Source organism: Hyperolius riggenbachi, chromosome 6, assembly GCF_040937935.1.
Source record: "Hyperolius riggenbachi isolate aHypRig1 chromosome 6, aHypRig1.pri, whole genome shotgun sequence".
Classification (NCBI taxonomy): Eukaryota; Metazoa; Chordata; class Amphibia; order Anura; family Hyperoliidae; genus Hyperolius; species Hyperolius riggenbachi.
The window spans coordinates 378,945,239-378,968,017 of record NC_090651.1 but is presented as its reverse complement, the minus strand read 5'-3'; the positions used below and the strand labels follow the sequence as shown (position 1 = coordinate 378,968,017).

Below are 22,779 nucleotides of genomic sequence, written 5' to 3'. Positions count from 1 at the left end.
TAATGGTTAAGGGCTCTGCCTCTGACACAGGAGACCAGAGTTCAAATCTCAGCTCTGTCTGTTCAGTAAGCCAGCACCTATTCAGTAGGAGGCCTTAGGCAAGTCTTCCTAACACTGCTACTGCCTATAGAGCATGCCCTAGTGGCTGCAGCTCTGGTGCTTTGATTCTGCCAGCAGAAAAGCGTGATATAAATGTTATTTGTCTTGTCTTGTCTAATTTTTCTCTTGGATTGAGCATAAATGGTACATGCTAGGCTAGCTTCAGCTAGTAGTGTTGGTGATACAATGGATATGTTAGTTACCTACCATACACTGAGACCTGGGCCAGCCACGGTATGTAAGCTGGCTTTTGAAATACTGGAATTCCCTGGCAGAAGAGACCCTCCGGTAAGAGGGAGGGTAGCAGCTGTCCCTTAACTAATTAGTATAGGCAGACGAGTGAGTCAAATGGCTCAAGGACCTTGCCTTGTATAAGGGGGGTGGGGCTCCACCAGTGAGTGCAGTCTGATTGGCAACAATGTGCCTGCTGACTGTGATGTAGAGGGTCAAAGTTTTGCTGAATAGAGCATTATGGGGCGAATCGAACTTCCGGGAAAGTTCGCCTTTGGCAGGCGAACGCGAACCACCGAAGTTCGCCGGCGAACCGTTCAGGACATCTCTAATGGCCAACTCTTATAATTTTTTATTGTTCAGGTACCCTTGAAGACAACCACCTTTCCTCCTTTTAGACTGTTTTAAACCTTTGCAATCAAATATGGCGCCCCTCTTTCTGTCTTGTTCTTTCTGGAGAGCACCAACTGATGCTGAGTGTGACCCACATTTGCCTTGTGTTTGGAGGCTTACAGGTGACTGGTCCTTCAGTACCTATTTGTATACATTAGTTTACCTGAATACTTAACCACTACAGTAGAAGTAGTTTCTTCTGGCTTTATCCCGCTTTGTTCCAAAATCAGCTCTGAAGGAAGTTGTTGTGGCTGCCAAACACTGCATCTCAACACAATTCCTAGACTTTTTTGTTTTCTCTCTAATTTTGAATAAAAAAATGTAAACCCAATTTCACGGATCGCAAAACAAAAACGGATCAGATGCAGAAAACCGTCACCGAAAGGCAATTTTGATTTTAATCATATTTTTATCGGCTCAGATGAAAAGCTCGCATGATGGGCTCAGTACCCGTAAGGCCCCCGTCAACATTGGTAGTGAGATGCATCCTTTAACGGTCTGGACAAGCGGAGAACAAGATGTGGTTTTTATCAGATGAGCTGGAATTATACAAACACCGACATTTGTCTCGGAGGATCCTGTTGGATGAATCTGTGAATCGGAGTAGAAATGCGGAAGACAGATGATCGGCGCGGGACGCACGGCCGAATCACTGTCACAGGCAGATGTATTTCTGGTCCCAGCCAATCCATCACCAGGCACAGGAGGCTGCCATCTTGAGAATGAGGCGGATAAAGAGACAGTGATTGTGACAGTAAAATGCATTTCTGTGCTTATTAACCCCCCCACTGCAGGCAGCAATATTCCCTGGATCTGTGCCGCGGCAGAGAGAGCTTTTCATCGTGTAGAGTCTCTTTGATAACGTGATGGCGCATATATCACTTTAAAGTTAACTCTAGGTGAAAATAAACCGATGAGGTAAACAATTATATTATCCTCCTACTCCTCAATTTTTTTTTGATGGTTTTATTTTATATTTAAAAATTTACAAAGTAGGTTTAACGATTTACACTCTTTAATCAGTGGCAGCCTATTAAGTGTCCCAGAGTTAGAAAATGGTCAATAGTTAATGTATTTTATCTCTCCCTGCTCTCAGAAGTTGAATTCTGCCAGGAAAATTTTTATAGCTGTAATTTACTTATCAGTGATGTTTACTATGTTCCCAACAAGGTACCAATATAATATTTTTAATCACCTTTTCTTAACTTTGTAACTATGTAACTGTCAGGTTAACAGCTCCCAGCCCCTCCTCCTGAGTGAGTTTCCTGTTTGCATAAAAAGTAGTAGCAGATTTGCATATAATTTGCATCTGAATTGAATGCAAAGTGTGCAGAAAATCTATTTAGGTGCTGCACACTGAGCTGGTGGTCATTTCAGCCTTAGTGGTATGCGCTGGCGTTCTCCTCGCTGTTCAACTGTAAGTTACACATTGTTTTTGCTTAGCTTCTCCCAAGGTTTTAAATTTAGGTTAGGTCACTTGCCCGGAGGTTTGCCTCACCGTGGCGCAAGTGTCTAGTATAATACACTTTGCATGCAAACCATATTGGAAGCTTAAGTTCCTCCTAGTTTAATAAATGTTAGCACTTGTCTTGGATGCAGGGCATGCATTTTTCAGTCTAACAGAGGCGGTGTATGCCTGTGCGATTAACCATTCAATTGCAACATATGATTAGGGACACGCAGCCTTTCCATCCACCGTTTCTTAACTTTGTAACTATGTAACTGTCAGGTTAGCTGCTCCCAGACCCTCCTCCTGAGTTTCCTGTTTGCATAAAAAGTAGTAGCAGATTTGCATATGATTTGCATCTGAATTGAATGCAAAGTGTGCAGAAAATCTATTTAGGTGCTGCACACTGAGCTTATGGTCATTTCAGATGCAGCCTTAGTGGTATGCGCTGGCGTTAGTCCTCGCTACCAATATAATATGTTTTGTACTGTACATACACATGTTTATCTCATCATGTCATATATCGCCTCGGGTACACTTTGAAAACACCCGGTCAGCAGCTCAGGCATAGCTTACAGGCTGTCTGCGCTTTAGGGTGCACTATTCTCAAAGAGATTCAGTCTGTGGCCCACCCGCTGTCTGTCTGAACAGCAGAATGATGCAATCATCAAACAACAGCCTGAAACCGATATGAAGCTTCAGTTAGGAAAAAGGGGTAAAAAATGAATGGGTGGGTGGGAGATTGGAAGCCAGCATGATGAGCCAGCCAAGCAGCAAGCCCCACCCATAGAGCCTGCTGTTACCGACTTCAAGCTGGTTGACTAAATTTGACATGCCCAAAATTTTAAATTAATTTTAAAAAATATGCAGAAGCCTCATTTTTTCACCCCACAGTTGTAACCTTTGGGAACTCTGCTTATGAAACTACCACATCAAACAGTATATAGAGGTAAACCTTAACCCTTTAGCAGCCAATTTAATTAGAAGCTTGCAAGTGCTCCAGGCCTGCTTCTAATTAGTACTGCTGTAATGTGTATTTCTGTCCACTTGTCACTAGGGGGCAGTGTGAGACAGTAACAGAGGACTTCTGCTTTCAGTTTCTTTATTTTCTGCTAGTAGAGAGACATCGAAGCATTCCAGGAATTTACAGCACAACGAGTTCTGCCGACTGAGGGTTAATGTGAAACAGTTATACAGCATGTCATGTTTCATATTTATCCGATTATAAGAATAAAAATGCAGGAAAGTCAGGAATCAGATAAAAGGCAATACACATTCCCTTTGACACCAATAAGACAAGCAAGACCTTGCGTCTCCTCTGCCATTTATCCCCTTTAAGGGAAACTAGGCCGAGACCAGATGGTTATTGACTGGTGAATATAAATAAGATGAGGGAAAGCAATAAAGCAGCTCCCCCTTCATCACCTTCACTCAGAGATGGAATAATCTATAGCATGTGACAGCGCCAAGGTCGGAAGGATGACATCTCGCTGGATGCTTATAGGACATGTTTGGCGGGAAGCGGTGCTTTAATGAAATTAGCGATAACTCCATGGAAAGGACTCATTTTTGTTGTCGAAGCATATTTTACAGAGTGACACAAAGTGACTTTAGCCCTGACTGAGCTCAAGTTATATATTTACTAAAGCAATATATCAGCATCTCTAATGCAACTCTATTAATAGGTCTACCCAGGGCAGTTTCTAGGCAAAATTGCACCCAGGGTGAGGGTGTAAAAATCGCGCCCAATCCGTGGAGCCAGGTATAGGTACCCGCATAGGTTAGCCAGCTATAGGTCCCCCCAGTATAGGTAGCTTGGCATAGTTGGCCCAGTATAGGTTAGCTACGTAGGTGCCTTCAGTATAGGTAGCGAGATGACTCCACCTCCTTTCCCTCCAGTATAGGTAGCCAGATGACCCCTCCCCCTTTCCCTCCAGTATAGGTAGCCAGATGACCCTTCCCCCCTTTCCCTCTAGTATAGGTAGCCAGATGACCCCTACCCTTCCTTCCAGTATAGATAGCCAGATGACCCCTCCCCCTTTCCCTCTAGTATAGGTAGCCAGATGACTCCTTTAATCCCTCCCCCCCCCACCTTTCAGTATAGGTAGCCAGCTCGCCTTCACACCGCAGCAGCTATCAGTGTCACTCATTTCTATACTCATCTCCAGTGCAGAAGCTTCCTCTTCCTTTCCGTCTCCAATGCTGCCCAAGTCCATAACCGCCGGGCACAATGCAAAAGTGCACAGAAATCAGGGCGGCCGCTGCACAGGGGGCTAGCAGCTGAGTACCGCGGTCAGGCTCTCGCCTGATCTCCCTGCATTGCACCATTTGCAAGCTTGCAAATGCTGCACCAGTTTAGCCAGCTGCTTTGGTGCCCTTGCTCCTGTGGTGCCCTAGGCCATGGCCTAGCTGGCCTTGCCCTAAATCCGGACCTGATTGCGCATGTGCGGTCCTGGTCGCATGCACCACCACCCCATGGTGCTTACCTGGGGTTTCCTCCAGCCCACTGCAGTACGCTAGCTTACTCGCCATCCTCCCGGTCCCCTCGGTTATGCCGCTGCCAGCCCTGTGAAGTCTATGAATCTGCTCAGTCGCAGACCACTGTACATGCATGGTCCCAGCCATGCGCACCACCCGATTGTGCTCCCATGGCCAGTATCATTCTGCGCATGTGCAGTTTGTTAAAACAGTTACGCATTGTTCACATATAAAATTTTGTTGCTGATTTTTTTGTCCCCCTCCCGGCGCTCGAGTGGGTGCTGCATTTTTTTTTTAAAGCGCTTTTCTAAGTGCTTTTGCAGAGCGATTCGGCTTTTTTCACTTCCTGATCTTGACAGGACCCGGAAATGAATAAATACAATGTATTTATTCATGAAAGCGCTGGGGAAATCGCTATAAAAAGCACTTTTTCAAGCACTTTGCGATTTCCCTATACCTTCTTTTGAGCAAAAACACTCAGAAAATGGTACAGGCAGATCGGAAAAGAACCGCTCAGATGAGAACACTCTCATAGGGAATCATTGCACAAGCGCTTTTTAGGGCGATTTTCAAAATCGCTGGCGCTTGAAAAAAGGGCAAAAACGCCCTTAGTGTGAACGAGGCCTCACTGCTTGCACTGAATCCTTTTACTTTTCTCATCCCAGCTACACATTGAAAAGGAACTGTTGTGAAAATCTTAACATTTAAACAGATACAAATAAAAAGTATATTTCTCCCAGAGTAAAATGAGCCATAAATTACTTTTCTCCTATGTTGCTGTCACTTACAGTAGGTAGTAGAAATCTGACATCACCGACAGGTTTTGGGCTAGTCCATCTAGCGTTTTTGCTCATGGGGGATTCTCAGCATGGCCTTTATTCTTTATAAAGACATTCCATGAAAAATATTTATAGAAAGATGCTGGCCAGCCTCCCTGCTCTCTGTACACTTTTTTGGCAGTTGGACAGAGCAACTGCCATTCACTAAGTGCTTTTAAAAATAAAGAAAATGCTGAGAACCCCCCATGAGAAGATGGGCTCGTCCAAAACCTGTCGGTAATGTCAGATTTCTACTACTTACTGTAAGTGACAGCAACATAGGAGAAAAGTAATTTATGGCTCATTTTACTCTGGAAGAAATGCACTTCTTATTTGTATATGTTTACATGTATTTTAAATTTTAAGATTTTCGCGACAGAGGTCCTTTAAGCATGGCAAAAAATGTCTTAAAAAGTGGAGCTACCTTGTTTTGGAAGCCAGATCTATTATGTATGCATGCCTGCAAGTCGCTCAGCCTTACAGCGGGGTGATTGTTGTTTTTAGCACTCCACAGGTGCCCTTTTATCATTTGTTCAATGAATATATTTACGGGCTGCTCTGAATGTACAACGCATGGCCGGGGTGAGTTGCGCCTTTTCCCTGTACAGCACGAGCTGTAAATCAGAGCCGCGACTATACCTCGAGTGCGGAAAACTGGCTCATATGTATTCATTGTTCTCCCCCTCTGCCTGATAGGAAGCTGCGCCTGCCAATAAATTATGGCCGGAACACTCCTTTAATTGTCAACAAATAGGCAAATAATTGTTGGAATATAATAGAGCGATCTCTGGCTGGGCACCCGGCCTCTGCTGACTAATATCAGGGGGATGACATTATCCAGGCCTCCCTCCGGCTAATGCGAGGCGCCGGGATAAAGGCATGATTCATAATTCCCGTAATGTGCCGGGCTCAAAGGGAAGAGGTACAATGCCGGCTGAGCGATTCCGCGAGATTAATGAACGCGGCACACGGAGGTCCGGAGGCAGGGGAGAGCTAGGGACTGGCCGTATGAATGCGGACGGATTATGAACACGCCATGCAGGGGAGAGTCGGGGCCGACCGTATGAACACGGACGGGTTATGAGCTGGGGGCCGGCTATATGAACGTTGCATGCGGAGGTCCGGTGGCAGGGGAGAGCTGGGGGCTGGCCGTATGAACTGAAGAGGTTGGCTGATGGTGTAGCAGTTGGCTGAAGGTGTAATGGTTAAGGGCTCTGCCTCTGACACAGGAGACCAGGGTTCGAATCTCGGCTCTGCCTGTTCAGTAAGCCAGCACTAATTCAGTAGGAGACCTTTGGCAAGTTTCCCTTACACTGCTACTGCCAATAGAGCGCGCCCTAGTGGCTGCTGCTCTGCTCTGGCGCTTTGAGTCCGCAAGGAGAAAAGCGCAATATAAATGTTATTTGTCTTGTCTTGTCTAAACACTGCTGAAGGGCTGCAAAGGAAACTTCATATGTTCCATTCTCTCTGCTCACTATGTGGGTGGTAGAAACTTTTGTTCCACCGGCAAAGCCTTCACTTCCTATCAGAATCCGATCAGCATCAACCTGAAGCAGACAAGAGCTGTTTCTATTGGCTCTGCTCCTGTCAGTCACAGCTTATCCCCTCTGATTGTGGCTTTCACAGTGTTACAGCTCTCCTATCACTCTCCTATCGCCAGCCCAGAGCAGCCGGTAACTTGTCGGCTTGTTATCACGTTTTAAATTTTATGAATTGACATTTACTGACATATTTCCCACTCAAGTCGGTAATTTACCTCACTGCTCGGTAACTTCAGCTTTTCATGCGGTAACTGCTTTTATGAATGGACACTTTGCTAAGTGCACAGTAAAGGCAGCTGTTTTCAGCATTACCACATTGTGTATTAATTAACCTTATCATATTACTTCTACTTTATATCGGTGTGATGTGGTAATTTGGTGGTCCCCCTTTGTTTGGTTGGTAGTGCATGTACAGTTTTTGGACTGTTTCTGCACATACTTAGGTTATATGCATTTAATATTATGATAAGCTGTTACTTTTTTCAGAGATGGTGTTTGCCCAAAATTTGGTTTCCCAATCTTCTGCTTTGGGCACCTTATAGCGGATATTTGCATTAGCGCCTATGGCTCTAGATTGTAAGCCTTTAGCAGGGCCCTCTTCCCTTGTGTATCATACTTGACTGTGTGCACTTTACCCAGAATTTGGAACTGGTAATTTTTTACCACTACCATTCCAGTATCTATGGTCTGTTACCTGTATTGTTCTGTCAACCCTGTTATCATTGTCTGTAATCCTATTTATTGTACAGCGCTGCGTAATATGTTGGCGCTATATAAATCTAATACATAATAATAATAATAATAATAATAATGGCTATGGGGCGCCCAAATCCTCCATTAGCCGCGGGCGCCCGAATTTCCTGCTCTGCACATAACTAGGTACTCTGTAAGACTCCTAATTCCCGAGTCCTATGCATAGAGCCATAGTAATCCATGCCTTGCAGTGATATTGGCCAACATACCCAGAAACAGATGCTCACAGATTGGCGGCTCTGTAGAATGAACAGTCTATAGGCACACTGTACGTCAGCGACTGTGGATGTGCGTCACTTCTTTCCAAGAACGTAAAGGAATGATTTGCATGTTGGATCAGTGAGGCATCATGGGAATTCACCTTCTTGCTCCCACAGAGATAAATTATTGCAAATACCTTCTGTTCTTAGAAGGTAAACGTGTATGTAGCCGAGTGCAGAGATGCCGTATGTGAAGACGAGTGCAGAGATGCTGTGAGATCAGTGCAGAGCTCAGTGCTGGCCTTGTGAACTCACAGGATCAGCACCAGGGGCAGCGCAGAATAATGCCATGACTTTTCATGATGAGCAGGTCAGAGCATTGCTTGAATGAAGAATCAGCACCAGGGACAGTGTAGAGCAATGCCTGACTATTCATGATGAGCAGGTCAGAGCATTGCTTGATGGAAAGAATCAGCACCAGGGACAGCACAGAATAATGCCTTACTATTATTATTATTATTATTTAGTATTTATACAGAGCAGACATATTACGCAGCGCTGTACAGAGTATATTGTCTTGTCACTAACTGTCCTCAGAGGGGCTCACAATCTAGTCCCTTCTATAGTCCTATGTCTATGTATGTATCATGTAGTGTGTGTATTGTAGTCTAGGGCCAATTTAGGGGGAAGCCAAATAACTTATCTGCATGTTTTTGGGATGTGGGAGGAGACTGGAGTGCCCGGAGGATACCCACACAGAGACGGGGAGAACATACATACTACTAGCAGATGTTGACCTGGCGGGGATTCAAACTGGGGACCTAGTGCTGCAAGGCGAGAGCGCTAACCACTACGCCACCATACTGACTATTCATGATGAACAGGTTAGGGCATTGCTTGAATAAAGAATCAGCACCAGGGACAGCGCAGAATAACACCCTGGATCAGCACCAGGGACAGCACAGAATAACACCCTGGATCAGCACCAGAGAGAGAGCAGAATAACACCCTGGATCAGCACCAGGGACAGCGCAGAATAACACCCTGGATCAGCACCAGGGACAGCGCAGAATAACACCCTGGATCAGCACCAGTGACAGCGCAGAATAACACCCTGGATCAGCACCAGGGACAGTGCAGAGTAATGCCTTGGATAAGCACCAGGAACAGCGCAGAATAATGCCTGATTATTCATTTTGGGCAGTTCGCAGTATTGCTTGGTTGAAGAATCAGCACCAGGGACAGCGCAGAATAACACCCTGGATCAGCACCAGTGACAGCGCAGAATAACACCCTGGATCAGCACCAGGGACAGCGCAGAATAACACCCTGGTTCAGCACCAGGGACAGTGCAGAATAACACCCTGGATCAGCACCAGTGACAGCGCAGAATAACACCCTGGATCAGCACCAGTGACAGCGCAGAATAGCACCCTGGATCAGCACCAGGGACAGCACAGAATAACACCCTGGATCAGCACCAGGGACAGTGCAGAGTAATGCCTTGGATAAGCACCAGGAACAGCGCAGAATAATGCCTGACTATTCATTTTGGGCAGTTCGCAGTATTGCCTGGTTGAAGAATCAGCACCAGGGACAGCGCAGAATAACACCCTGGATCAGCACCAGGGACAGCGCAGAATAACACCTTGGATCAGCACCAGGGACAGCGTAGAATAACACCCTGGATCAGCACCAGGGTCAGCGCAGAATAACACCCTGGATCAGCACCAGGGACAGTGCAGAATAACACCCTGGATCAGCACCAGGGACAGCGCAGACTAACACCCTGGATCAGCACCAGGGACAGCGCAGACTAACACCCTGGATCAGCACCAAGGTCAGCGCAGAATAACACCCTGGATCAGCACCAGGGACAGCGCAGAATAACACCCTGGATCAACACCAGGGACAGCGCATAATAACTCCCTGGATCAGCACCAGGGACAGCGCAGAATAACACCCTGGATCAGCACCAGGGACAGCGCAGAATAACACCCTGGATCAGCACCAGGGACAGCGCAGAATAATGCCTGACTAGGATGCAGATGAAGTGGTGTGACTGCACTCTGGCTCCATGCTTGCTGCATGTTTGTCCCTGATGTGACTCTGCTGACAGCATGCTTGTTCCATGTGTGTGTCTATTGCCACTACGCCCGAATCCATGTCGAATTTGCAGCGGCTTGCCGTTTTTGGGAGTTGACGGCAATTGTCGGTGATGCCAACACGCTACCAAAAACGCCCTAGTGGGTCCCAGTCCTACTGATATTTAAATCCTCAGCCTCAACTCTTGCCCAAACAACCCCACATATGAGCTGAATGACCCCGCCCTCCCCCTCCTGTAATGTGACCAGGACTGCAGAACAACACACGGTTCCCTCCCTCAGTGGCACCAATCCTCTCTGGGGAGTAACAACTAAATCATGTCTTTATAGAATGCTGCTCACAACTTAACCAACCTCCATTTCCTTGTGTTCCAAAATCCATTTCCTTTCTTCGCTATTAATAACCTCTTTACCCAATTATGTCCAATTACCTGACTAATTACCAAGCCGGAGAGCTCAGAATATGCAGGGGGAGGAGGAGAGGTCACAGAGCCATTCCGAACAGATACGAATCTGAACTCAGACATTACTGCTGGATCAGAATCCAGACCCCCTCCCCCGACGATTAAAGGGAACATGAAGTGAGAAGTATATGGAGGTAGCCATATTTATTTCCTGTTAAACAATCCCAGTTGCCTGGCAGCCCTGCTGATCTATTCGGCTGCATTAGTGTCTGAATAATTCTAGAAACAAGCATGCAGCTAATCTTGTCAGATCTGACAATAATGTCAGAAACACCTGATCTGCTGCATGCTTGTTCAGGGGCTATGGCTGAAAGTATTAGAGGCAGAGGATCAGCAGGGCAGCCAGGCAACTGGTTTTGCTTAAAATGAAATAAATATGTCAGCCTTAATATCTCTTTCGCTTTAGCTGTCCTGTAATATGGAGCCAGGGGATGCTCCATTATGCTGACTACACACACTGAGACTGCGATTGTATGATAAAACGCTCCATTCACTAAACTCATTGGGCTCGATTCACAAAGCGGTGCTAACCCAGTTAGAGACTTTAGGCGTGATAACCATTGCACCACGCTGGTGAACAGCCAGTTTAGGCGTGATAAGTTTAGGCGTGATACGTTTAGGTGTGATAAGTTTAGGCATGATAAGTTTAGATAAGTTTAGATCGCGCACTAAGTCCCGCACGCAAAGCAGCGCCATTAAACTCTTTGCGAAGTGCACCAGACTTTGCTAGCGCAAAACTTTTGATCAGCTGTGCACTGCGGTGCTAACCCAGTTGGTGCTTAAACTTATCACGCCTAAAACCTTATCACACCTAAACTTATCATGCCTAAACTTATCACACCTAAACTTATCACACCTACACTTATCATGCCTAAACTTATCACACCTAAACTTATCACACCTAAACTTATCATGCCTAAACTGAGTTTAGGCGTGATAAAGGGCTTTTCACCACGGTGCTAACTGTTAGCACCGCTTTGTGAATCAGGCCCATTGTGTATGTGCAAAATGAAACCCCAAACTAAATGAACTGATTGCTTTTAATCCAATTAAATCATTCTGTTGACTTTGAAAGTTGAAAGCCTTTGATCAAATCAATCCTTTTAAAGCAATTACTTCTTTTACTATGGTTTTAAACCTAATCAATTCTTCAATGAATGCATGCCCCTTGGGGACAGGCCACTCCCACCAGCAAGTTCTAAGGAACTGGCGTGAAAATAACATTGAATAAAATTGCTTATTGTTTGCAATATTCATTTATAGATTATGTAGTCAGTGTTTGCCCATTGTAAAATCTTTTCTCTCCCTGATTTACATTCTGAAATGTATAACTGGTGGCGACATCTTTAAGTCTGCCAGGCGATCTGTACGGAATGTTCATTACTGAGAGTTCTATGCACAGAGGCAGATGCTGCTTGCTTGGTAGCTGGAAAAAAAAAACCAATATTTCCTACAATGCAATGAGGTTCATAGACAGCAAACTGTCAGGACCATGGCCATGACGTCACACTGGGGGAGGGGTTTTACCACAATATCAGCTATACAGACCACTTGATGATCTATTTGAGAAAAGGTAAATATTTCTCATGGGAAAAGGGGTATCAGCTACTGATTGATGAAGTTCCTAGTGTTAGTGGACTCAGGCAAGGAGCGCAGTTATCAAAATTGTGCACATTTTGCTAAATTTGGCAGAACACACACCGCTTAGGAAGTACACGTTGTGCAGGCTAATTTTCATCTTTTGTTTAAAAAATTATGCAGCACTTTGTTTTTCTGGATCATACCCTTACTTGCTGCAATCCAAAAATCGCAAATGATGGCGGAAATCGCAAGCAGAAAATGTGATTGTGATTGCAGAGCTCGCAAACCTCCCCAAAACATCTGCAAAATTATGGACGCCAGTGTGATACCAGCCTAAAGCCAGGGCCCTGCTTAGAGTAGTGCTTGCTGTAGTGCCAGCCCTTTGCGAGCCATGGGTGAGAGTTGCGGCATGATTTGCAGGTCTTTGCAAGTGCTGTACCTGGGACTGTTCTGCATTCTGTTCATTTGAATAAAGTTTTAGTTACAGGCGGGATTCCTCTGTGTCCGTGTGCGCTGGCTTCTGGAGCTTTGCCCCGCCCCCTTGCATAAAATATAAATGCTTCTCTGCAAGGGGGCGGGGCTATATATCGGAAGATGGTTCTCACAGAAATAGAGAGACCCGCCATGTGACTAAACTTTTATTCCAACCACAATCGCGGCACAAAAAATCGTTGCAAAAATCGCTCCAAAACTGCTGCAGCAACCGCAATTGCGATTTGGTCAAATCCCAATCATGGTTGTGTGTTCTTCTCTCTTGACTTTCATTGACAAAGTGCTTTTTGGAATCACTGACGATTGTCAGCGATCCAGACCGCCGCCAAAAGCGTTCAAGTGAGTCCCAGGCGTTACTGTGTTAGACCTGGAACCCACTAGCAACGATTTTCTAAGCACTTGTGATTTGAAAAGCCCTTACTAATGTAATGCTAGGGGTGTGATCCCACTTGAGGGATGTGATTTTATAAAAATCCCCCATAGCATTGCGTTAGCAAGAGCTTTTCAAATCACAAAGCGCTCAGAAAAGCGCTGCTAGTGGGTCCCAGGCCTTAGGGCCCTTTCACACCAGAGAGTGGGTTTTTTTTGCCGTGATTTTACGCGCAGTGTTACCAGATATTGCCATTTGAAATGTGCTTGTGAACAGCAGCCTGAAAGAGAACCCGAGGTGTGTTTAAAGAATGTTATCTGCATACAGAGGCTGGATCTGCCTATACACCCCAGCCTCTGTTGCTATCCCAAACCCCACTAAGGTCCCCCTGCACTCTGCAATCCCTCATAAATCACAGCCGTGCTGTGAGGCTGTGTTTACATCTGTAGTGTCAGTCTCAGCTGCTCCCCCGCCTCCTGCATAGCTCCGGTCCCTGCCCTCGTCCCTTCCCTCCAATCAGCAGGGAGGGAAGGGAAGCAGGCGGGGACTGGAGTTCTACAGGAGGCGGGGAGAGCAGCAGACTGACACTATAGAGATAAACACAGCCAGCTCTGACAAGCTGTTTGTCAGCAGCGTGGCTGTGATTTATGAGGGCTTGCAGAGTGCAGGGGGACCTTAGGGGGGTTTGGGATAGCAACAGAGGCCTGGCTGTATAGGTAGATCCAGCCTCTGTATGCAGATAATATTCTTCAAACCCACCTCAGGTTCTCTTGAAGGCTGAACTTTCCAACCGATGAGTAGCTGCCTGTAGTAGAGAGGCCTAATGCTTATCCTGTGGCTGTAACACTTTCTAGACTCAAGTGAAAGAAATGTGTTTTTTAGACCATATAGAAATTACATTGTATGATTTCTTCCAGGAAAGGGATTTTGGAGGTATTGAAGCCAGAGGAACAGCAGGACAGTTCGGTATTAGGAATGTCTACAAGTCGATCAGCAATGGCGGATAGGACAATCTCCAATAGGCTGAGCGTCAGAGCGATTGTTCAGCATAAGCTGTAATGCGAATTTATGTCAGAGCGCCCCGCTCGTCTAACTCACTCACAGAGGAGAATTATCAAACACTACAATCTAATTACACGTAATCACCGCTCAGGTAAGAACATGAAGAGGAGGCGATGTTACAGCGATCAGGACTGCCGGTGAAAAGCCTCGCTATGCACAGCGGCAACATCGCTTTCATCCCTATATGATGTCAGCCTCCGCTGATGACATCATCAGTCGCACAGCACGACATCAGATTCTGAGTGTTATCCAACAAGAGGCGCTCCAGGGAAGCCATGCATAAAAACATCACCTTTACTTGGAGTCACTTTCACAGACCGCGCAGAGAATGAGTTCAGGAGCGAGAACGCATTATAAAGTGAGAAAAATACAGCGAAATTACCGGGAGGCAGCGGGAGGGCAGAAGAGAAAGTTCCACCAAAACCTCATTACTTTCAGCTCATCCTTATCTGCTGCCAGGATTAGAAGCAAATTCACCTTGATTACATTGTTTTTACATGGCTATGAAACTTCACAGTGCTTTTAAAGTGGACCTGAACTCTTGTACAGGACAGAGTGAAAACACAGAGAAATGCACCCTGTGTGTATTTAGAGAGTTGTCTGTCTAATTCCCCCTCATCTTTGACTGAGCACATGTTGTAATTTGATCTCTCCTCTGTGTCACATGACTGCATTTGTAAACACAGGATGTTAAAGGAGAACTGTAGTGAGAGGTATATGGAGGCTGCCATATTGATTTCCATTTGAACAATACCAGTTGCCTGTCTAACATGCAGATCCCCTGGCTCTAATACATTTAGCCATTCACCCTGAACAAGCATGCAGCAGATCAGCTGTCTGATATTATTGTCCGATCTGTCAAGATTAGCTGCATGCTTGTTTCTGGTGTGATTCAGACTACTGCAGCCAAATAGCTCAGCAGGAAAGCCAGGCAACTGGTATTGCTTAAAAGGAAATAAATATGGCACCCTCCATATCACTCTCACTACAGTTCTCCTTTAACAATATGTCTGCTTCCATGAAAGCAGGAAGTAGACACACCACAGATTTATTGCAGGATTCGTATCAGCTGTAGCAAAGAAAAGTTTTACTTTAAAGGTTATTATGCTGTTGCTTATCTCTTAGAGCAGAGAGGATGTTCTGAGTTCAGGTCTGCTTTAAGAAGAACCAGTAAAGGAGGCAAGGGGTGCTGAAAATTTGCGACCAGTCAATGAACTAGTCAGAGATGTTGAAAATGAGTTGATCTTGCCCTGTGCAGCCAATTACTCCTCAAAATAAGGGCTGGAACCCACTAGAGCGATTTTTTTGAGCGTTTAGGGAGCGTGAGAAATCGCTAGCAATTTCCCTGAACGCTCTGCCAATGTAAATGGATGGTGCAAATTCCACAGAAGCGATTGCGATTAGCGATTGCGTTTTGCAGTGGGTTCCAGGCCACCGGTTCGGAATTGCTAGACAGGATTCTGGATTCTGGACCGCCGCACCAATATAGCTTGTTTACAGCTTGACAAGAAACACAGCAAAGTCTATCCTCGTCTTCCCCACGAACAGTACAATTTTCAGAAAACGATCATATTCATGATAAGATCATTCAGATTGAAAGAAGAGATTGTATTGAATCTATCCGCACCTCTAAAGAATCCATCCTGCGGTCATATCTCCACTGGCTATCATCATACCTAGGAAAAGATCTTCCATGCGGAACAATCGTTTCTGATTGATAATGTGATCGTTCAGGCTCGATTTGGCTTATCAGTTTCTTCTTTGTGTTCAAGCAATACGATCTGAATAATCCGATTGAGAATACAATCAAATCAAATTTCCTGGATAAAGTCATTAAAGAGGACCTGAACTCAGAACTTCCTCTCTGCTATAAAGGATAAGCAACAGGATAATAACCTTTAAAGAAAAACATTTCTTTGTTACAGCTGATACAAATCCTGCAATAAATCTGCAGTGTGTCTACTTCCTGCTTTCATGGAAAAGGTTAACATCCTGTGTTTACAAATTAGCTGCTTTGTCGAGGCAGATGAGACTACTGAGCTGACATAAATTACAGCTGTGATTAGTCACAGATGAGGGGGGATTAGACAGGCTAAACTCTCTAAATACATACAGGGTACATTTCTCTCTGTTTTCCTTCTGTCCTGTGCAAGAGTTCAGGTCCACTTTAACAACCTAGTGACTATCACTTATCTCTACATACCTAATATAATGTGAGGAAACAAACACTTCCAGAACCCCCCCCCCCCCCCCTTTATTATAAATGACCATAAACATAGATCAGCGCTGCTTGATTATTTTTTTGAAATGAAATGTTGCTGTCAGATTTATTTCTTTTTAAACAATACCAGTTGCCTGGCTGTCTTGTTGATCTCTTTGGCTACAGTAGTGTCTGAATTACACACCTGAAACAAGCATGCAGCTAATCCAGTCTGACTTCAGTCGGATCGCCTGATCTGCATGCTTGTTCATGTGGCTAAAAGTATAAGGGCTCGTTCCCACTGTTGCGACGCGATTTCGGCCGCATTCCGACGCTTGTAAAAACGCATGCGGATGAGTTTCCGCATGCGTTTTTACCCGCGATTTCGCATGCGATTTCGCATGGCAGGGTGCCATGCGAAATTAACCATGACACTGCCAGGGCTAAATAAAATTGAAAAAGGTGCGAAATCGCGGGTAAAAACGCATGTAACAAACGCATGCATTTTTACTATTAAATACATTAGCGACGATTCGCACGGATTCCCGACGCAGGCGAAATCGTTGGCTCTTTTGTGCGTTTTTTTCACGCTGAAAAAAACGCACCTCAACAACGCTACAGTGGAAACAGGCCCATCCACTTGCATTACATGTGCGGATCTGCATGCGTTGGACGCATGCAGATTCGCGATAGTGGGAACGAGCCCTGAGAGACAGAGGATCAGCACGATAGCCAGGGAATTGGGTAAAAGGAAATAAATATGGCAGCCTCCATATCGCTGCACAAAGCAGCATTGTTACTTATGTACCTGCACTAATTGCTTGGCTGGTAGCGTGTCGTGTCAGTCCAATCAGATTGTTTTAAAGGGGAACTGAAGTAAGAGGTATACGGAGGATGCCATATTTATTTCCTTTTATTCAATACCAGTTGCCTGGCAGCCCTGCTGATCTATTTGGCTGCAGTAGTGTCTGAATCACACCAGAAACAAGCATGCAGCTAATCTTGTCAGATCTGACTTTAAAGTCTGAAACCCCTGATCTGCTGCATGCTTGTTCAGGGGCTATGGCTAATAGTATTAGAGGCAGAGGATCAGAAGGGCTGCCAGGCAACTGGTATTGCTTCAAAGGAAATAAACATGGCAGCCTCCATATACCTCTCTCTTCAGTTCCCCTTTAAATGGTTGAACTGCTGCCTTTTATAGGTACATAAAAAAAAAACAACAAAGCGAGCGACCAAGTTAAACTTTGCAATATATTATAATTATTATATACGGCTAAACTCCATTCTTGTGAAAAATGGCATTAACTTTTACAGATGTAATTGGAATAGGTTATTTAACAAGTCTCTGGTGATACAAAGTCAAGTTGCCTGATTGCACAAAGATTGTACAATCAAGTTGTATGCTGTATGGCGATCTGCAGTGTGTGGCATGCATGATGCAAATCAGCCAGAATAAATACCACGAATAATAAACTCGTCTTCTTCCTTGAATCATCAGGGCTCTAGTTTACAGCCTAGCTAGTACACACGTCCAACCTTGATTGGCCAATTTTAAAGCTTCCATGTAATATAAGAGCTTACCTACACAATTCTGTTCAAAGCGTTCAAAGTCTGTTGGACCCTCATACTACATGGAAGTTGAAAGATTGGCAAAACAAGACCAGATGTGTGTACGTGGCCTTAAGGGTGCGTACACACGTCCAATTTTGATTGGTCAATCAGTGTCTAATTTTACAACTTTCATGTGGTTTTAAATACTATGAACAGACTGTGTAGGTAAGCTCTCAACTGGCAAATCAAAATTGCATGTGTGCACTCAGCTACAGGGTGGGAACTCATCCCTTAAAGGGACCCTGACCTCTAAAAATAAACGAAATTGGTACCCACCTGGGGCTTTCTGCAGCCCACCGTAAGTCGGGAGGTCCCTCTGCGTCCTCCTGGCTCTTCTCTCGGTCCCTCCGCCGCATACCGCACCGGGGACACCCGCGCCAGGTGTCGGGCTCCCACTTCCTGAACCGGGACGCTCGTCGTCATTACGCCGGCCACTGTGCGTCATCACTGCGGCCGGCATGACAGTAATGCGCATGCGCGGTTAAATCGCTGCAGAAAGCCTCAGGTGAGTACCAATTTAGTTTATTTTTAGAGCTCGGAGTCCCTTTAAATTACTGACAAATATGAACTATACAGGTCTTGGGGCTAGTTTGATGCATTTTAGGCAATGATTATGTATAAGTAGCCCCAGAACCTACATAACTTGTAAGATTATTAATATTATATTTTTTGCTCATTAATACATTAAAGGACAACTGACCTGAGAAGGATATGGAGGCTGCCATATTTATTTCCTTTTAAACAATACCAGTTGCCTGGCATCCTGATCATCTTATATGTATAAGTAGTGTCTGAATCACCCACCTGAAACAAGCATGCAGCAGAAGCAGCAAATGCAGTCACACTTAAAGGGAACCTTAACTGAGAGGGATATGGATGTTTCCTTTTAGACAATAACAGTTGCCTGGCAGTCCTGCTGATCTCTTTAGCTGCAGTAGTGGCTGAATCACACACCTGGAACAAGCATGCAGCTAATCCAGTCTGACTTCAGTCAGAGCACCTGATCTGCATGCTTGTTCAGGGGCTGTGGCTACAAGTATTAGAGACACAGGATCAGCGGGAAAGTCAGGCAACTGGTATTATTTTAAAAGGAAAAATCCATATCCTTCTCAGTTTAGGTTCCCTTTAAGTTAAACATCTGATCTCCATGCTTGTTTAGGGTCTGTGACTAAAAGTATTAGAGGCTGAGGATCAGCAGGAAAGCCAGGCAATCAGCATTGTTTAAAAGGAAAAAAATATGTCAGCCTCCATATCCCTCTGAGGTCACTTGTCCTTTGAAAGGAGTCATGTAACCAGCACAGAAGTCCCAGTGATTCTAGAAGCGCGTTTCGGATATCTCTGCTGCGTTATTAATGTTTCGATTTTGTCAGGACAACAAACATTACAGATCCTCTTTAAAGGGGACCAGAGATGACAGGGATATGTAACATGTTTATTTCCTTTTAAATAACGCACATTGCCTGGCTGTCCTGCTGATCCTCTGCCTCCAATACTTTACGCCATAGACCCTGAACAAGCATGTCTATGACAAATCTGACAAGATTAGCTGCATGCTTGTTTCAGGTGTGCGACTAAAGGTGCGTACACACATGCGACTATAGTCGTTTGAAACGATCGTTCCCCGATCGTTTCAAACGACGATCGTTTAAAAAAAAGCAGCCAACGACCATTAAGTCTAACGACGGACGAGCTAGATCGTTAAAAAAGAACGCTCTAGCTTGGCGGATTTTTACCAACGACGATCGTTTGCAAAAGTAGTACATCGTTGGAAACGGTCGTTCGTACTAGACTTGACATGCGCATTTCGCTATTTCTCCATGAAATTTCTCATTTTTATGCGCAAGCGCAATAGTTGCTTTACGTGATGTAACGTTCGTTCTAACGATCAGATCATTACACACAATTTAAAACTAACTTTACTTAGGTCGTTCTTTCATCAATTAAAAGTTAGTTTGTCGTTGACAACGAACGATCCTTGTCGCATGTGTGTACGTAGCATTAGACCCAACTGACCAGAAAGATCAGCAGGGCTGCCAGGCAACTGGTATTGTTTAAAGGGAAAAAAGTATGTCAGTTTCCATAGGTCTCACACCTCAGATTCCTTTTCATTTAGGGGTAAGAATGTAGCTGGCTGGAGGCAGCTGAGAGCAGTTCTGAAATATGAATGATGACGATGTGATGCGGAGAGGACAGTCGCAGCATCAGAGGCGACCAGAGGAATCCAGGTTTTTCCTTCCATCTGTTTGATGATGGATGCTTTTGTTGTGGAAGGCTGGAAGTGCTGTGATCTCAGGCATGCTGACATTCCCTCCCTATTGTGGATGCTTCCACTTCACCCTCCGCCAGCTCCTCTCTTTATCCTCCGCACGTGTCTGCTACTCTTTTTTTTTTTGGTTAGGTAATACTTGGAGTTTTTGGACTGGCGTTGAGCCAAAGGGGTTGAAGTCAACCAAAATGTTCATGAAGACCTCTCCAGAAGCTGCTATCTCCCTAACTGGAGGCCGTCTGCCTGGTGAGGACCTAGGACAGCCTTTCTCAACCTTTTTACCCTGGAGGAACCCTGTAAATACTTTTTGGATCTCAAGAAACCTCTACAAACGTTTGAACTACTGCCTTAATTTTTGGATCTCAATGAGCATTTATTTTGCAGGTGGCATGGTCTTAAAAAAAGCTGGTACATGCTATTTATGTCACTACCCCCTATTACAGTGCCCTTTATGATACTGTTGCCTTATTCTGGTGCCTTCTATTAATGTGCTAATTATTATTCTGAATGTAATGCTTCTTTTTACAGTACCCCTATTATAGCGTGCTCCTTATCATACTTCCACTAACCCCCACGATGGGGAAAAATGCCAAAAGACCCCTGCAGAGTATTGAAGGAACCCTGGTTGAGAAATCCTGTCCTAAGAGGAGCAGGAAGAAGAGTTCTCTTACCTGGGATGCTATTTGGAGAGGAGACCCTGGAGGGGCATCTGGTCCTGCATGGTTCGGATGTCCGCACGGTATTCCGCGAGTGACAGGAGCTGGAGAGTGGCTGGGAGGAGGCAGTGGTGACAGCAGGGAAGAGAGAGGGATGCAGATCAATGCTGAGGGATGCTGCTGCTGCTGGACCGAGTGGCGTGCACACATCACACACACACAATGGGGTTTTAAAGAGGCGAGAGAGGAGGGGCAGAGGGACGTGAGCCCACCAGAGACAGAGCCGAGCTGGAGAGGCGAGGAAAATGGGACATCGGTGGGAGGTATGGCACATGCACGCCGAGGAGGACAGGAGAAAGCCACACCGTGCATCGGCGACGACTGCCTGGGAATGAAACGCCTAAATCACTGAACAGCCCAGACCTGAGGCTGGAAGACACGAGATGTGATTGGGGGGGGGGGGGGGGGGGGGGGGGGGGCTGGAGGATCGGGCAATATGTGGAGGAAAGACAGTTATAGATGAAGAAGAAAGAGACACGAGTATCCCTGATCTGGGCAGATGATGACCTGGGGAAGCCCCTCTACTGAGTGCCCAATGCTCTGTAAAGAGGACCACCCTCTGTAATGAGGACCACCTGCTTCCCTCAGACTAATACACATATCCCGTATTATCTGTGGTTATCCTATACTGTATTACTGACATCTACCCCCTCCTCCCCTCCTGAATACCAATCACTGGTACTCAAACTGACTCTACCCCTCCCCTCCTGAGTGCTGGCCACTAGTCCTATACTTACATGCAACCCCCCTCCCCCCCATAGAATACTAATCGCTGGTCCTCAAACTGACATCTACCCCTCCCCTCCTGAGTGCTGGTCACTAGTCCTATCCTGACATTTACTACCCCTCCCCCCCATAGAATACTAATCGCTGGTCCTCAAACTGACTCTACCCCTCCCCTCCTAAGCGATGGTCACTAGTCCTATACTGACATGCAACCCCCCCTCCCCCCCATAGAATACTAATCGCTGGTCCTCAAACTGACATCTACCCCTCCCCTCCTGAGTGCTGGCCACTAGTCCTATACTTACATGTAACCCCCCCCCCCCATAGAATAGTAATCACTAGTCCTATATTGACATCTACCCCTCCCCACCTGAGTGCTGGTCACTAACTAGTCCTATACTTACATGTAACCCCCCCCCCCCCCATAGAATAGTAATCACTAGTCCTATACTGACATCTACCCCTCCCCACCTGAGTGCTGGTCACTAACTAGTCCTATACTTACATGTAACCCCCCCCCCCCCCCCATAGAATAGTAATCACTAGTCCTATACTGGCATCTACCTCCTCCCCACCTGAGTGCTGGTCACTAACTAGTCCTATACTTACATGTAACCCCCCCCCCCCCCCATAGAATAGTAATCACTAGTCCTATCCTGACATCTACCTCCTCCCCCACCTGAGTGCTGGTCACTAACTAGTCCTATACTTACATGTAACCCCCCCATAGAATAGTAATCACTAGTTCTAAACTGACATCTACCCCTCCCCTCCTGAGTGCTGGTCACTAACTAGTCCTATACTTACATGTAACCCTCCCCCTCATAGAATAGTAATCACTAGTTCTAAACTGACATCTACCCCTCCCCTCCTGAGTGCTGGTCACTAGTCCTATACTGACATTTACTACCCCTCACCCCTAGAATAGTAATCACTAGTCCTATACTGACATCTACCCCTCCCCACCTGAGTGCTGGTCACTAACTAGTCCTATACTTACATGTAACTCCCCCCATAGAATAGTAATCACTAGTTCTAAACTGACAGCAACCTTCTCCCCTCCTGAATGCTGTTCACTAGTTCTATATTGACATTTAGCATCCCCCCCCCCCCCATAGAATACTAATCACTAGTCCTATACTGACCTCTACCACCCTCCATATACAGCAGATACAGAATGATGGTCACTAGTCCTAAACTAACTTTTTACCGCCTCCTCTCCAGAA

The 22,779-nt window shown here is 45.5% G+C and overlaps 1 protein-coding gene across 1 annotated transcript in view; it reads right to left on the bottom strand.

The window, feature by feature from the left end:
• Positions 1-21,142, bottom strand: part of LOC137521972 (G protein-activated inward rectifier potassium channel 4-like) — a 141,161-nt gene extending 120,019 nt beyond the window's left edge. Inside the window, exon 1 of the mRNA XM_068241950.1 lies at positions 20,783-21,142. The gene's annotated coding sequence lies outside the window, so the exon portion shown is untranslated. The remainder of the gene's footprint in view (positions 1-20,782) is intronic.
• Between the last annotated feature and the right edge of the window lie 1,637 nt (positions 21,143-22,779).